The following is a 15,424-nucleotide window of genomic DNA, read 5'->3' on the forward strand; positions in this document are numbered from 1 at the left end:
ATTTATATATATAAAAGGATTAATGTAGATAGTTTTCCCAATTTCATTTGTAAGAAGATTACTAGTGGATAAAGTAATAGTTTTATTATATTATTTGTTTAGCGTAAAGATAAATTATTGTTTGTAATTTTCTTTTTGAAACAATTATTTGTAATTTTCTTAGAATGAAAGAATTGGGTAGATAAGATAAGATGTAAGAGGCATAGGATATTATTAAATTGTAATAGAGCTTCACTTCATTAGAATCAATCTATACCGCCATCCCATTTCCCACAACTTTTTTCTCTCCATTCACCACGATGATTCTAAAACATGGGACAACAAAATATGTTATAAGAAGGTAAATACAGAGCATGGGAGTTATTGTTGTCCTCGACCAAATTTCGATTTCGTTATCCATGTCAAGTGTGCCACTTCTTTTGCGGGCAAGTTTTGGTACAATGTCTGAGGTTGAGAATCCAAATGAGACTTTATGAATATGAGAATTTAATCATCCATGTTGTTCGAGAAATCAAAGTTGGGGATGTCGAAACTATTTTTTTTTATTTTGGAAAAAATGGGAGTCAACCTAAAAACAAGAATGGAGTCGCCACCGATCTTTTTCAAAGTGTAATCGGATCACCTTGAGACTGATCATTTTAATAAAAAAATTTTGATTTATTAAAATAATGATTTGGTCTTCAAAACTAAAAAAAGGGTCCGGGAGCTGGTTATATACGAGGAAGGGTTAGCACCCTCGTAATGCCCCAAATTGGTACCTAATTGATTAATTAATATCCTAACGTCGAAAATTTGAAAAGATTTTAAAATACGATCCTATTATTTAAAAGAACACTTGAATAAATCAAATTGGATGCTAAGACCCTCTTATCTCAAAGAAATAAAATGTTACACCTAGTGAGTTAGGATACGACATTTCAAATTCTCGAAATTAAGCTTGTCTTTTGATTTTTAAAACTCATGCACTTAAGTTTAAAAAAAAGATATTCAATTATTTGGGTCAAATAAAAAATCGGAACCCAATAAGTTAGGTTACAATTGCTCAAAATTCCAAACGTAGAATATTGCCTTTATTTCTAAAAATCCTTATCTCGAGATAATGAAACGTCATATCCAGTGAGTTAGGACACAACACTTCAAATTCTCGAGAATAAGCTTTTATTTGAAGCTTATACATTTAGATTGGAGAAGGGTATTCGGTTATTTAGATTCAACGAGAAAAATTAGGGCACAATCTTCTCGAAGATTGTAAATACCAAGTATTGCCTTATTATTTTTTAAAATTTTTTCGGATTTGGGGGAAAATTGATACAATAATAAAACAATGCATAAAAAAACATTGATGAAAAACGACAATATGAAAATATAGATAAATAGCTTATAGAACACAAAATGGCAATAAACACATCATATACATTATGTAAGAAGCTAACATCAACAATCAAAGACAAATAAATTAAAAGACATATATAACAATTTAAAAAACAAAACAAGTCAAAATAGAATGTAAAAATAAATTTAAAAATGATAATAAATGAATTTATAATATATAATGTGAGAAAAGAATTTAAAAATCAACAAAATACAAAATGAATCAAAAATAGATGATATATCACAAAATTTAAAATAATATATATAAGTTTAAAATAAACAATATATAAAAAAAACTCAAAATAAACAATATATGAAATAATTTGTAATGATATAAAATAAAACATTATATAAAACGATATAAAATGAATAATATATAAGATAATTTAAAGTAACAATATATAAAACTCAATCAAGATAAAACTATTTAAAATATGTAATATCAAAAATAATAAAATAAAATTGCTTGAAATCAATACTACATAAAAAAAATTGAAATAAGTAAATAAAATAAAAACTTGCAAAAGGGATGAAAATAAAATAAATCTCTATACAGAATGATAAATAAATAATCAAGCGAATAAATACTAAATATTAAGCAAATTAATTTAACAGTATGATGATGATGATGATGATAATAATAATAATAATAATAATAATAAATACAATAATAATGATATAAAAAAATGTCCAATTAATCAATTAAATAATAAAGTAGCAAAATAACTAAAAATGGTCGAATTGAACTTAAAATGAAAGTTTGGGGCGAAATCAGAGATAAATAAAAGGGAAAGGATCGGATTGCAACGCGTGAATAAAATAGAGGGACTGGGAAAGTAAATATCCCCTCCCCCCAAAACGCATCACCTTGCGCGGGGCCACATTAAAACAGAAGGAAAATTATAGGGCCAAATTAGAAATAAATAGAATTTAATAGCAAAGCTATAAAAATGCGGAAGGGCTAAATACGCAATTAGCCCTTCCGATCAAAAAACGTGCGGATCTGGCTCTAGGTCGGGTCAAGGCGCGGGTCGGCCAAAACGATGTCGTTTTGGTGCCTAAAAGGCTTGCCCAAAACGGCGTCGTTTTGAAGGCCTATTTAAGGCCAAAATCTTTTTTAAAAAAACACGTTCAGCCCCTTTTAAAAAAAAACAAAAAACAAAAAACTCCCCTCCCCCCTTTATTCTCTCTATAGGCTTAAGGGTCCGGCCGAACTCCGGTCGATCGCCACCGTTGTCCGCCGCCGTTGACCACTAGTAGAATGATTTATACAACCACCTTCAATTTTTGATGTGGTACTCGAATTACGAGCTTGAAGGGTGATTGTTTCGTCTCCCACACGAAGTGTGAGTTCACTGTACCAACATCAATAATGGTTCTAGCAGTCGCTAAAAAGGGTCGTCCTAAAATTAAAGGTGCGTTACTATCCTCTTCCATGTCTAGAACAACAAAGTCTACTGGGTATATAAATTTATCGATCATAACAAGAACATCTTCAATGATACCCCTAGGAAATCTAATGGTTTTATCAGCCCATTAAATGCTCATCTTAGTTTGTTTAGGTTTCCCAAGACCTAGCTGTTTAAAAATTTTATCAGGCATAACATTAATGCTTGCCCCTAAGTCAGCCAATGCATTATGGACATCTAAACTACCAATTAAACAAGGAATCGTAAAACTCCCTGGATCTTTCACTTTGTTGGGTAGCTTATTCTGTAATATGGCTGAGCAAACTGCATTCAACTCTACATGCAACGCCTCATCCACCTTTCGTTTATTTGTTAAAAGCTCCTTTAAAAACTTGACTGCGTTTGGCATCTACGAAAGGGCTTCAATAAACGGTAAGTTAATATGTAGTTTCTTTAAAAGTTTAAGGAATTTACCAAATTGTTCGTCTGATCGGTCTTTCCTTGTCACGTTGGGGTATGGCACACGAGGTTTATATTATGTACTCATCGGCTTTGGGCCATTTTGGCCTACCTGATTCTTACCTTTGCATACCACCGTTTCTGGCCTTGGTTTTGCAACTAACCTTTCCTCATCTTGAATGGCAATCGCGTTGAGTTGCTCCCTTGGGTTAGATTCAGTGTTGCTTGGCAGGATACCTTGTGGTTGTTCGGATATCAATTTAGCGAGCTGACCTATTTGAGTTTTGATCCCGTGGATTGATGCTTGTTGATTTTTGGGTGCCGTCTCGGTATTCTAAAAATGATTTTCTGACACCTAGATGAATTTGGTTAGCATCTCTTCAAGGTTTGGCTTTTTCTCTTGCTAGTACGGTGGTTGCTGAAAGCCTGGAGGGGGTGGTGGTTTCTGATTTCCTTGGCCTCCCCATGAAAAATTTGGGTGGTTCCTCCAACCTGTATTGTAAGTATTGCTATAAGGATTGTTTTGAGATCGAGGATTGTTACCCATATAATTTAACTGCTCGTTCTCCATGTTGTAGCCATAAGGTGGGTATTCTGAACTACTTGATCCACCTCTACTTGTTTCGCACTGCATTACTGGGTGAACCTGTGAAGAACTAAGAAAACCATCAATTTTCTTATTCAAGAGTTCTACCTGATTAGAGAGCATGGTGACCGAATCGACGTTATAAACACCAGCTGTTTTCGTTGGCTTTGTCCTCATGACTTGCCACTGATAGTTATTCAGTGACATCTCCTCTATAAATTCATAGGCATCTTTAGGTGTCTTATTATTGATAGTTCCGCCAGCAGCCGCGTCAACCATTTGTCGAGTCGAAAGATTCAGGCCATTATGAAAGGTTTGAACCTGTAGCCAGAGTGGTAACCCATGGTGAGGGCATCTTCGCAAAAGGTCCTTGTATCTCTCCCATGCATCGTAGAGTGTTTTTAAATTGATCTGCACAAAAGAAGAGATATCATTACGTAATTTAGTCGTTTTAGCCAGCGAAAAATATTTTAATAAAAACTTTTCGGTCATTTGTTCCCAAGTAGTGATTGACCCCTTGGTAACGAATTCAACCACTGTTTAGCTTTGTTTCTCAATGAAAAAGGGAATAACAAAAAACGAATGACGTCATCAGAAACGCCATTAATTTTAAATGTATCACATAGTTCCAAAAAGTTTGCCAAGTGAGCATTGGAATCTTCGTCCTACAAACCATCAAACTGAACAAATTGTTGTATCATTTGAATTATGTTAGGTTTCAATTCAAAAGTATTTGCAGCTACAGCAAGTCTAACTATGCTCAATTCAGTTCCTGTTAAGGAAGGTCTAACTATGCTCGATTCAGTCAAATATTTATCATACAATTCAGATAATAATAACAAGATCCATCTTAGGTTTCATTCCCCTTAGGTATTTAGGGGGTTTAGTTCATACTTATGAAAGAAAACATCTAAAAAGCATAAAGATAACAAAACATAAGAAAACCCAAAACTCCTGAAGGAACTTGAAGGGAAATCTTCAGTCTTGATGATGAATCCGACTTCTGAGATGGATCCGACTTCTGAGATGGATCAATCGGCTTTCCTCGAGTAATTCCTTGCTTCCTACTCTGCGTCCCCCTTCTAAGTGCCTCTTCAGGTGTTTAAATAGGCTTTAGAATGCCTAAGAGCCCCCAAAATTGGCCTTTTCCGAATAGGGTTATACTTGGTCTGGGCAGGGGTACGTCCGTGTACGATTACCCCAGCCCATGGTCAAGGCTACTGAACAGGCACGGACGTGTAGTATACCCGTGTAAGTCATGCTTCAATCCTGTCAAAGGGACACGACCGTGTGACACGCCCATGTGAGGAATTCTAGGCCGTGTTAATTTTCCACATGGCTCTATTTTCTCCGTTTTCAACCTGTTTCTCGTTCTTTTTACTCTCCTATGCTCACCTAAGTATAAAACATGAAATTAAAGGATTAGGAGCATCGAATTCACCAATTCTAAGGAGAAACCATCTATAAATTGCCTAAGCATGGGATAAAAATATGTATAAATTACGGTTTATCAATATGCCTCATCTTCGATCGAAATTTGAATTGTCCTTTTTCGGGTTTTCAATTCAAAACCCCTTTGGTCTCAAGGCACCCTTTACGGGTTTTCACCTTAGCCTCTTCTATTAAGTGAAATACCTTTTAACTGAATCCGAATTTATTGGGTTAGGCAGGCTCTTACCATCCATCTCAGTTAATATCAACACTCCTCTAGAAAAAGCCTTCTTTACCACATAAAGTCCTTCCCAGTTTGGCATCCATTTCCCTCTGATATCTTTTTGCATAGGGGGGATCTTTTTCAATACCAAGTCCCCCTCATGGAATACTCTAGGGCGACCCTTTTGTTGTAAGCTCGCATAATTCGCTTCTGGTACATTTGACCATGACAGATAGCTTTTAGTCTCTTTTCTTTAATCAAGTTTAGTTGATCATATCGAGATTGGATCCGTTCTGCTTCGTCCAACTTCAACTCTGATAAAACCCGGAGAGAAGGAATTTTGACTTCAATGGGAAAAACTTCCTCCATCTCATAAACCAATGAGTAAGGTGTTGCCCCGGTAGAAGTTCTAACAGATGTTCAATAGGCATAGAGAGCAAATGGTAACTTTTCATGCCAATCCTTGTAGGTTTTAGTCATTTTCTCCACGATCTTCTTGATATTTTTATTAGCCGCCTCAATTGTATCATTCATTTTCAGGCGATACGGTAATGAGTTGTGATACTTAATTTTGAGCTGACTACAGACCTCTACTATCACGCTGTTATTTAAATTTAAAGCGTTATCAGATATGATCCTTTCTGGCATACCATATCGACATATGATCTCCTTCTTCAAGAACTTGCTGATCGCCGACTTTGAGAATTGGAGTATGAAGCAGTCTCTACCCACTTGGTGAAGTAATCGATGACCACAAAGATGAATCGATGTCTGTTAGAAGCCTTCGGTGAAATCGACCCAATGACGTCCATGCCCCACATTGGGAAAGGCCATGGAGAAGTAATAACACAAAAAGGTGAAGGAGGCACATGGATCTTGTCTCCATAAATTTGGCACTTATGGCATTTCTTGGCGTTACTGATACAATCTCCTTCCATCATGGACCAGTAATACTTGAATCTCATGATTTGCCTGGTCATTGTGAACCCATTGGCATGCATCCTGCTGACATCTTTATGAACTCCTTCCAGGATCTTCTTTACTTCAACGGCGTCAACACATCTTAGCAGCACCTGATCCTTCCTCTTTTTATACAGGATCTCTCCGTCTAAGACATATTCACTGGCCAGCCTCCTCAAGTTCTCTTATCATTTTCAGTTGCCTGATCAAGGTACACAGTTCTTCATATATAGTAGAATATCATGATACCAAGGATAATCATCTCTTTCCTCTTCTTTATCGATATTGCAGCAATAAGCTGGAGCTTCACAAATACTCATCTGGATCAGCTTCATATCCTCTCGTTTATTTACTCTGATCATAGAAGCTAATGTAGCCAAGGCATCAGCCATTTGGTTTTCATCTCGCGGGAGGTAACGGAAAGTGATATCATCAAACACATCAATTAATTCTAGAACTAACTTTTGATAGTTGATCAACTTTGAGTCTCTTGTTTCCCATTCACCTTTGAGCTAATAGATCACTAGTACAGAATCCCCATACATCTCTAGCACCTTGATTTTGCGCTCTATGGTTGTACGGATTCCCATGATACATGCTTCGTATTCTACCATATTGTTTCTGCAGTTAAAATCCAATTTGCAAGTGAATGGATAATGATCTCTATTTGGAGATATCAGGATTACCCCAATTCCTTTGCCAACAGCGTTTGACTCTCCGTCAAAGTTCAATTTCCAAGGACGATCCTCTGGAACGCCCTCTTCAGTAGTTGCCACATACATTATATCTTCAGTAGGGAAATTAAAGTTCAAAGACTCGTAATCTTCTAGAGCTCTACTGGTTAGAAAATCTGCTATTGCACTCCCTTTCACAGCCTTCTGGTTCACATAAACTATGTCAAATTCAGAAAGTAAAGTTTTCCATCGGGTCATCCTTCGACTTAAAGCAGTTGACTCCATCATATACTTTAGAGGGTTCAGTTTCGAGATTAACCAAGTCGTATGGTACAACATGTACTGCCTCAATCTCCAAGTTGTCTAAACTAAGGCGTAACATAATTTCTCAATTAGCGAGTATCTCATTTCACACTCAGTGAATTTCTTACTGAGGTAATATATCGCCTTTTCTTTCTTTCCTGTCTCATCGTGTTAGCCAAGCATACATCCCATTGAATTGTCAAAGACTATTAAATACAGTATCAGTAGCCTACCAGGACTAGGTGGCGTTAGTACTGGGGGATTGGACAAATACTGTTTAACCTTGTCAAAGGTTTTCTGACACTCATCATCCCACACACCTGGGTTGTGTTTCTTGAGAAAGCGAAATATAAGGTCACATTTCTCAGTTAGCTATGAAATGAACCGGGTGATGTACTTTAGTCTTCCTAGGAAACCTTGAACTTCTTTCTAAGTGCGCGGCGGAGGCAATTCTTGTATAGCCTTGACTTTGTCTGGGCAACCTCAATTCCCTTTTCGCTGACTATGAACCCCAACAATTTTCCTGACCTAGCTCCGAAAGTACATTTTGTCAGATTGAGCTTTAGTTGGAATTTCCTCAACCTCAGGAACAATTTCCTCAAAATTCGCACGTGGTTCTCTTTAATTTGAGATTTTGCAATCATATCATCGACGTAAACCTCGATTTCCTTGTGCATCATGTCATGAAATAAGGTTACCATGGCTCTTTGATACGTTGCTCCTGCATTTTTTAACCCAAATAGCATCACCTTATAGCAAAATGTTCCTCACAAGGTTATGAATGTGGTTTTTTCCATGTCTTCAGGATGCATCTTTATTTGATTGTATCCAGAGAAACCATCCATGAAGGAAAACAATGAGTAACCTGCCGTGTTATCCACCAAAGTGTCGATGTGAGGCAGTGGGAAGTTGTCCTTTAGGCTGGCCTTGTTTAAGTCTCTGTAATCTACACACATCTGCACTTTTTCATTTTTCTTAGGGACAGGGACAACGTTGGCTACCCATTCTAAATAATTAACCACTTGTAGGAACCCTGCATCAAACTGCTTCTTGACCTCTTCCCTTATTTTTACTGAAACATCGAGTCTCATCCTTCAGAGCTTCAGTTGAATTGGCTTGCACTCCTCTTTTATAGGGATGCAACACACCGCAATATCGGTACTCAACCCAAGCATATCATGATACGACCACGAGAAGACATTTTGAACTCTTGCAATAATTCAATGAAGTCCCGTCTTGTTCCTTCAGTTATGCAAGTTCTAATGTTCACCTCTTTCTCTTCTTCCAAGATCACATTCTCAATTGTCTTTTTATGGGGTAGAATCTGTTTCTCTTTCCGTTCTACCATCCTTAACAAATCCGGAGATAATTGTAACACCCCTCGCCCGAATCCCTTGCCGCAACAGTGTTCGAGGTGTTACCCGACTTAAACTCAGTCAATCCCACAAAAACCGTGTCGAAAAATTTCAATCAATTTAAAACTTTTCTTTTCACATGCAATCTGTCCCATATATGGGCTTACGAGGCCCAAAACATCACTAGCCAACATAGGCCAATTCACATGGCCAAAACACTTTATCAATACAAGCCAACACCTTTGGCTAAATTATAATATCACATACTCAACATTAAAACCATATACATGCCATAGACTCGAAATACTAGGATTTACTTACAACAATAGCGTGATCTCGACAGTGTGATAATATCTCCGGCGAACTCCAACCCGAGCAGGTAACTGGAGTCAACAATCTATAAAACAGAGGAATGTAACAACGGAGTAAGCTTTCATAAACTTAGTAAGTTTTAAGCAATGCAAACAAATAAACGCAATTATACTTCGATTATTCAATTTCTCAAGCGGCCATATTCTAGGTATGTTGCCATCTGGCCGAATATACACATGCACATAATGCACATTCAGCATTCTTATAACACTTAATCTGAATTCATATAACATAAATAAATCAAATACCTTCACACATACTTTCACACATTGACCAAATGTATCATGATCATAGATATAGTTATAACATTTGTTCACATATGTATCATATTACACACTTATGATTCACTTCAAATCAAACTCACATATGAGTACATAATGCGTACCTGGCCCACTTAACGTATTGAATATATTCATTTGTCAATCTAACACGAGGTACCTTAGTCTCAGACTTTTCTCAAATCACCGGCATTTCGCCTGCTAGGCTCGAGGCCCGATATCCTTTCACCGGCATTATAGCCTGTTAGGCTCGAAAGCCCAAATAGTATCTCACCGGCATTATAGCCTGCTAGGCTCAAAGGCCCGAATAATATCTTACCGGCATTATAGCCTGCTAGGCTCAAAGGCCCGAATAACATGTCACTGGCATTATAGCCTGCTAGGCTCAAAGGCCCGAATAACATTTCACCGGCATTATAGCCTGCTAGGCTCAAAGGCCCGAATAAAATTTCACCGGCATTATAGCCTACTAGGCTCAAAAGCCCGAATAACATTTCACCGGCATTATAGCCTGCTAGGCTCAAAGGCCCGAATAACATTTCACCAGTTCTTTCCCACTTTCATAACTTATACTTCAATCATGTATAACTGAAACACATATCTATGAACAAAGATTTTCATCCTTTCAACCATATAGGGTTTAATTTCCACATTGGAACACATATCTTAGTACATCAGTTAATAGTATCAAATTCGACTAGATATGCTAGTCACATACGGCTCATAACTTTAATTTAATATTCATTCAACACAAAGAACATATGTATATTTTCACTGAAGCATCATCTCAATACAATACATCTTGCTCACCGATTCGCATACAACCTTTCAAATTAGCAATTATAAGATGGTTCCGCATATAGCCCATCCTTATCGATAATTTACGATGGTTTTACCCTTACTCGCATATATGACATAGGCATTTTTACCTATGCTTCTCAATTCACATTCATGATTCAATTCCAATCGATTTAACATGCATAAGTACATATCGCATACCTGACCAACTTAATATATTGAACGAAATCGATTGTCGATTTAACACAAGGTCTCATAGTTGAACATAAACATGAAACCATTTCTTATATGTTCGATTCACATCAATCATCAAATTCATTTAATTCACATGTACTTAATTAGGTTGTTCGTACCTGAATAATTTACTTTACGGAACGAATCCACATATCGTATTAGCCCATAGTCTTATAGCACCACACTTTTAATAGTTTACCTCATCGAAGTTCACATTTAATCACTTTAGTACCAAGCCACATTCGGCTACCACAAAGGACTAATAATAATAATTTTATACACATCATGGTTTCCTTTAGATATTTAATAATCACAAATAGTGATATCTCTACCAGCACATATACAGCATAGTTTATTCATTGTAACACTCATTTAGTGCATCAAATTTCCAAATCAAATTCAGCTTAAGCATAATAGCCATAATCGGCTTATAGCTTTAAATCATTACATATTCGGCACATTAACTAAATAAAATTTACATTCTCTTTGCCATATTAATTTAACTCTTAGGCATATAAAAAGGAATCAAGCTTAAACACTTAAGAACTTACCTCGAATGTTGCCGAACGATTACAACGGCTATTCAATTATTTTCTCTTTTCCCTTATTCGAATTTGCCCCTCTATGCTCTTGAGCTTGCATCTTCTTCCCCCAAGTGACCGAATTTTTCAAGAGCTTCCTCCTCTCTTGCTCTCCTATTTTCGGCTATGATGAACAAATATGGACAAACTTTTTCCTTTCCATCCTTTTGTTATTCTTATTATTTAACCTTTTATGACACATATCTGACATATATTAATTGTGCCATACTTATGCCATAACTTCAATAAAAAAAATTGCACCTGTTGTCTACCATTAACAAGATGGCCGGCCACTACACATAAAAGTGGGAGGTTTGACATGCAAATCCTCCTATTTTACTCTACAAATTATTTGGCCACTACAAATTAGCCTATAGCATTTTTAGAAATTTTCACATAAGTCCTATTTCATAATTTCATTCACAAATGGCAAAATCAAAGCATGAAATTTTCACACATGCACTTTCACATGAAATAAACACTGAATATAACATTTAATTATTTTCGGGACTCGATTTTGTGGTCCCAAAACCACTTTCCGACTAGGGCCATATTAGGGCTGTCACAATAATCCACGGTCTTTGTCATTTTCAAAATCCTGAGATCTCTCTAAACACATATCTCGCTCAAAAGGAGATTCTGGTCTGTAGTAGCGTCACTCCTATCGTTGATATCTAGAGACCTATTGTAGACACGAAAGACATATCCAAAAAATGAATCTAAGAGTGGCTTATTTGTATGGCATGATTATGAATGAAATGAAAGAATAAAAGAACATTTGCCCAGAATGAGACACAAAAGTGCATTTTTATTGAAAATAAAGATGTTTGAACATAAGCCTATTTCAAAAAAGATTCTTATTGTTTCTAGGCTTAAAACAACAAGTGTCCTTTTAACAGTACTCTGTATTAGCTCTAAAAACTACAGGAATTTCTTCCACAGTCCAGTTGTTCAGAACACTTCCAGGTTCATAAGGGCGAATGCCTGATAAGTTTTCTTCCACCACTCCCTCTTCAAATATGGCGTTGATACTCAGATTTTCCATCATATCTTCAGCCGTTCTTTCTTTTGTCATCTTCGGTTTAGGATAGATAATTCCTCCTGACACGAATGTATTGGATATATGGGGAAAAGTCATTGGTTCCCACTTGACCTCTGCCCCACTCAATCGTGCTCTTCGTCTCTTCTACTTCCTCTCCAGCTCCTTCTTCCTTTGCTTCGTATCTGGCCTATACCCCAAGCCAAAGCGATCCCATTTGTCAGCCAAGATTGGCACTTTGACCCATCTATGAAGATATTTCCTGAGTCTTCTTCTAGGTAATGCTTCTTTTCCAATTGTCAGTTGCAAGCTTATCCTCATCACTTCAGATATTTTGGGCATTGGGACCTTGCTTCTTTTGCTGGTGAAGGTTGCATTCATAAATTCCAACGATCAAAAAGAATATTTTTTTGCTTCACTATCATTCGCTATGTATGACGCATCACTGTTGACGGATGCAATAATATCCTCATTTGCGTTTATTGTTATCAGTTGGCTCTCCATCACCAACTTTAGCTTTTAATGCAGTGACGATGGTACTACCCCTGCCGAGTGAATCCAAGGCATCCTCAATAAATAATTATAAGAAGGTCTGATGTCCATCACTAAGAAGTCTACCTCGTACGTGTTTGGTTCGATTAGAAGAAGTACCTCAATCCTTCCTATTACTTTCCTTTCGGTGCCGTCGAATACCCTCACTATGTTCTGACATGTTTGCATATGAGAGCTTTCCATAAGCAACCTGTTCAATATGGATAGGGGCAAGACGTTCAGTGCCGATCCATTGTCAATTAGTACCCCCGGTAATGTATACCTTTTGCAGCGAGTGGTGATGTGCAGAGCCTTGGTGGATCCCATGCCCCCTGGAGGTATCTCATCATCACTGAAGGAGATGAAGTTATCGGCGCTTATGATGCTGACAAGGTGGTCTAGCTTGTTTACCAAGATGTCATTAGTGACATAGGTTTCGTTGAACACCTTCATTAGTGCGTTACGGTGTACCTTCGAGTTTAAGAGCAAAGCTAGTACCGATATACGTACCGACTACTTGTGTAGTTGTTCCACAACACTATACTCACTATGTTTTAGGAATTTCAAAAACTCCTTGGCTTCATTTTCCATTACCGGTTCATTAACCAGTGGTTCTGACCTTTTTCCCCCTTGTTCAATCATTAAGGATTTCCTTTTTATAGGTTCAGCTTTTAGGTTTGGCATGATGTTTGGACTTTCCTCTTCCAGGACTGTCACATTGCAGTTATAATTCCAGGGAACCCTTTTGCCATCCTTATAAGGAAAAGCCACGGGTTTCTGAATTACAACTCTTGGTGCCATTTTTGCTCTGACTTCATTGATTCTTGGTCGTGAGATAATCACCACTGGGTGATTGACCTCAAAGACCTTTTCTATCACCCCCTCTGAGGTACATACATCTTCTCCTTCGATAAATTTAAAGAACGCCAGCTCTTTGTTGTCTATTAGACTTTGTACCAAGACTCTAAATTCATTACATTTTCCAATCTCGTGATCCCTCTCATTGTGGAACTCACAATAGTTCCTTGCATCTCAGAATTTGCTCTCTAAATCCTGCGTGATTAACCCTCTTTCCACTATTTTCTTCCAAACCTCTCTCAACGGGGTTTTCACTTTCGTAATGTTCAGCTTGATTCTTTTCCCCACATTTTTGACTATTGCATTTACCCTATTATCAATATGGTTAGGTAATGGATTTCCTACACTAGGTGTATCATCAAATTTCACAACACCCATTTTGATGAGCCTTTCGACTAACCTTTTGAAAGAGGTGCGGTTCTCTATCGAGTGTCTCGTGATTCTCGCATGGTATTTATATTGAACACTTTTGTCATGCCACTTGGGGTATGGGGGTTGTATTGGTTTTAAGTAGAAAGGGAATACAACGTGTGCATCAAATAAACTTTTGTACAGCTCTCGATACATTATTAGAATGGGAGTAAACTGGGGCTTCTTCGTGTTTTACTTTGTATTTGGCTCCTGTCTTAGTAGGGCTTGTTGGTCATGGTTACCGTTCTTGGTTGGTTTACCATGATTGGTTTTGCATAACCCGTGCTCACATTGCTGACTTCATTTTCTCTTTTCTTCGGGGCGAACCTCTTGGTGCTTTCCCTAGCCTCTATCTTTCCATATCTTATTGCATTCTCTATCATTTCACCGGACATCACTATGTCCGTGAAACTCTTAGTTGTGCTTCTTAGCATGTGATTAATAAAAGGTGCTTTCAATGTATTAATGAAGAGCATGGTTGTTTCTTTTTCCACCAGTGGCGGTTGGACTTGTGTAGCGACTTTCCTCCACCTCTGAACATATTGCCTAAAACTTTCACTCGACTTTTTCTCCATGTTTTGTAACGTAATCCTGTCAGGTGCTATGTCCTTCACATGCCCATATTACTTCATGAAGGCCTGTGCTAAGTCCTTCCATGATTTAATTTGGGTACGATTCAGCTGATTGAACAATTTGGCCACAGCCCCAGTCAAACTATCCTAGAAATAGTGAATTAACAACTGATCGTTGTTGACATACCCCTTCATCCTCCGACAGAACATTGTAATGTGAGCCTCAAGGCAGCTAGTCCCATTCTATTTTTCGAACTCTGGTATTTTAAACTTTAGAGGGAGTACCAAATATGGGACCAGGCTCAACTCCTTAACATCCACTCCACGATGATAATCAGTGTTTTCCAACACCTTGAATTTCTCCTCCAGCTATTTGTATCAGTCTTCCAGTTACTTTAAGAGTTTTGCTCTTGCCCTTCCCGCTTTCGCTACAACATCGAGGTCGGGGACCACAGGATTTGTCTGATTGTCTTCGGGGTTGGAACTCAAGCCTATTGGGAAAGTTATCGGTGCTGAAGTACCAGTCTGATATTGGGGCCTGATATTGACAGACACCCTTTGCGGTGGTACTTGGGTATTCATTGAGGTGAAATCTGGAGGGTAAGCAAGGTCCTCACTGTCGTCCCTGATATTAATCATGGGGCTCTTCCTTTTTTCTGGCCCTCCAATCAATAACTAGGCCAACTGGTTCATCATGTTCTTTTGTGATTCAAACATCTGATCCTTCATATCCTGCTGAATCTTGGCCAGTTACTCTTGCATCTATATTTGCAGCCGATCTTGTATTTCTTTTTGCGTTTATTTCAATTTTTCCAACCTTTTATCCATAGCTTTGGTTTTTCTCCGTGTATAGTAGTGATGTTCCAGGGTAACCCCTAATACAATTTCTAATTAATTAGAGTTCTTTTGTGAAATTTAATGCACATAATGCGATGTAATACAAATGCATGAGATGAATGCAAAACTAAAAAGGCGTCGA

The 15,424-nt window shown here is 37.5% G+C and overlaps 1 non-coding gene across 1 annotated transcript; it reads left to right on the top strand.

The window, feature by feature from the left end:
- Positions 1-4,162: 4,162 nt before the first annotated feature.
- LOC121204371 (small nucleolar RNA R71) lies at positions 4,163-4,269 on the top strand. Its single transcript, XR_005899296.1, has one exon. It is a non-coding gene; the product is annotated as a small nucleolar RNA R71 (small nucleolar RNA).
- Positions 4,270-15,424: the final 11,155 nt, after the last annotated feature.

This window comes from Gossypium hirsutum, chromosome A07 (assembly GCF_007990345.1).
Source record: "Gossypium hirsutum isolate 1008001.06 chromosome A07, Gossypium_hirsutum_v2.1, whole genome shotgun sequence".
Taxonomy (NCBI): Eukaryota; Viridiplantae; Streptophyta; class Magnoliopsida; order Malvales; family Malvaceae; genus Gossypium; species Gossypium hirsutum.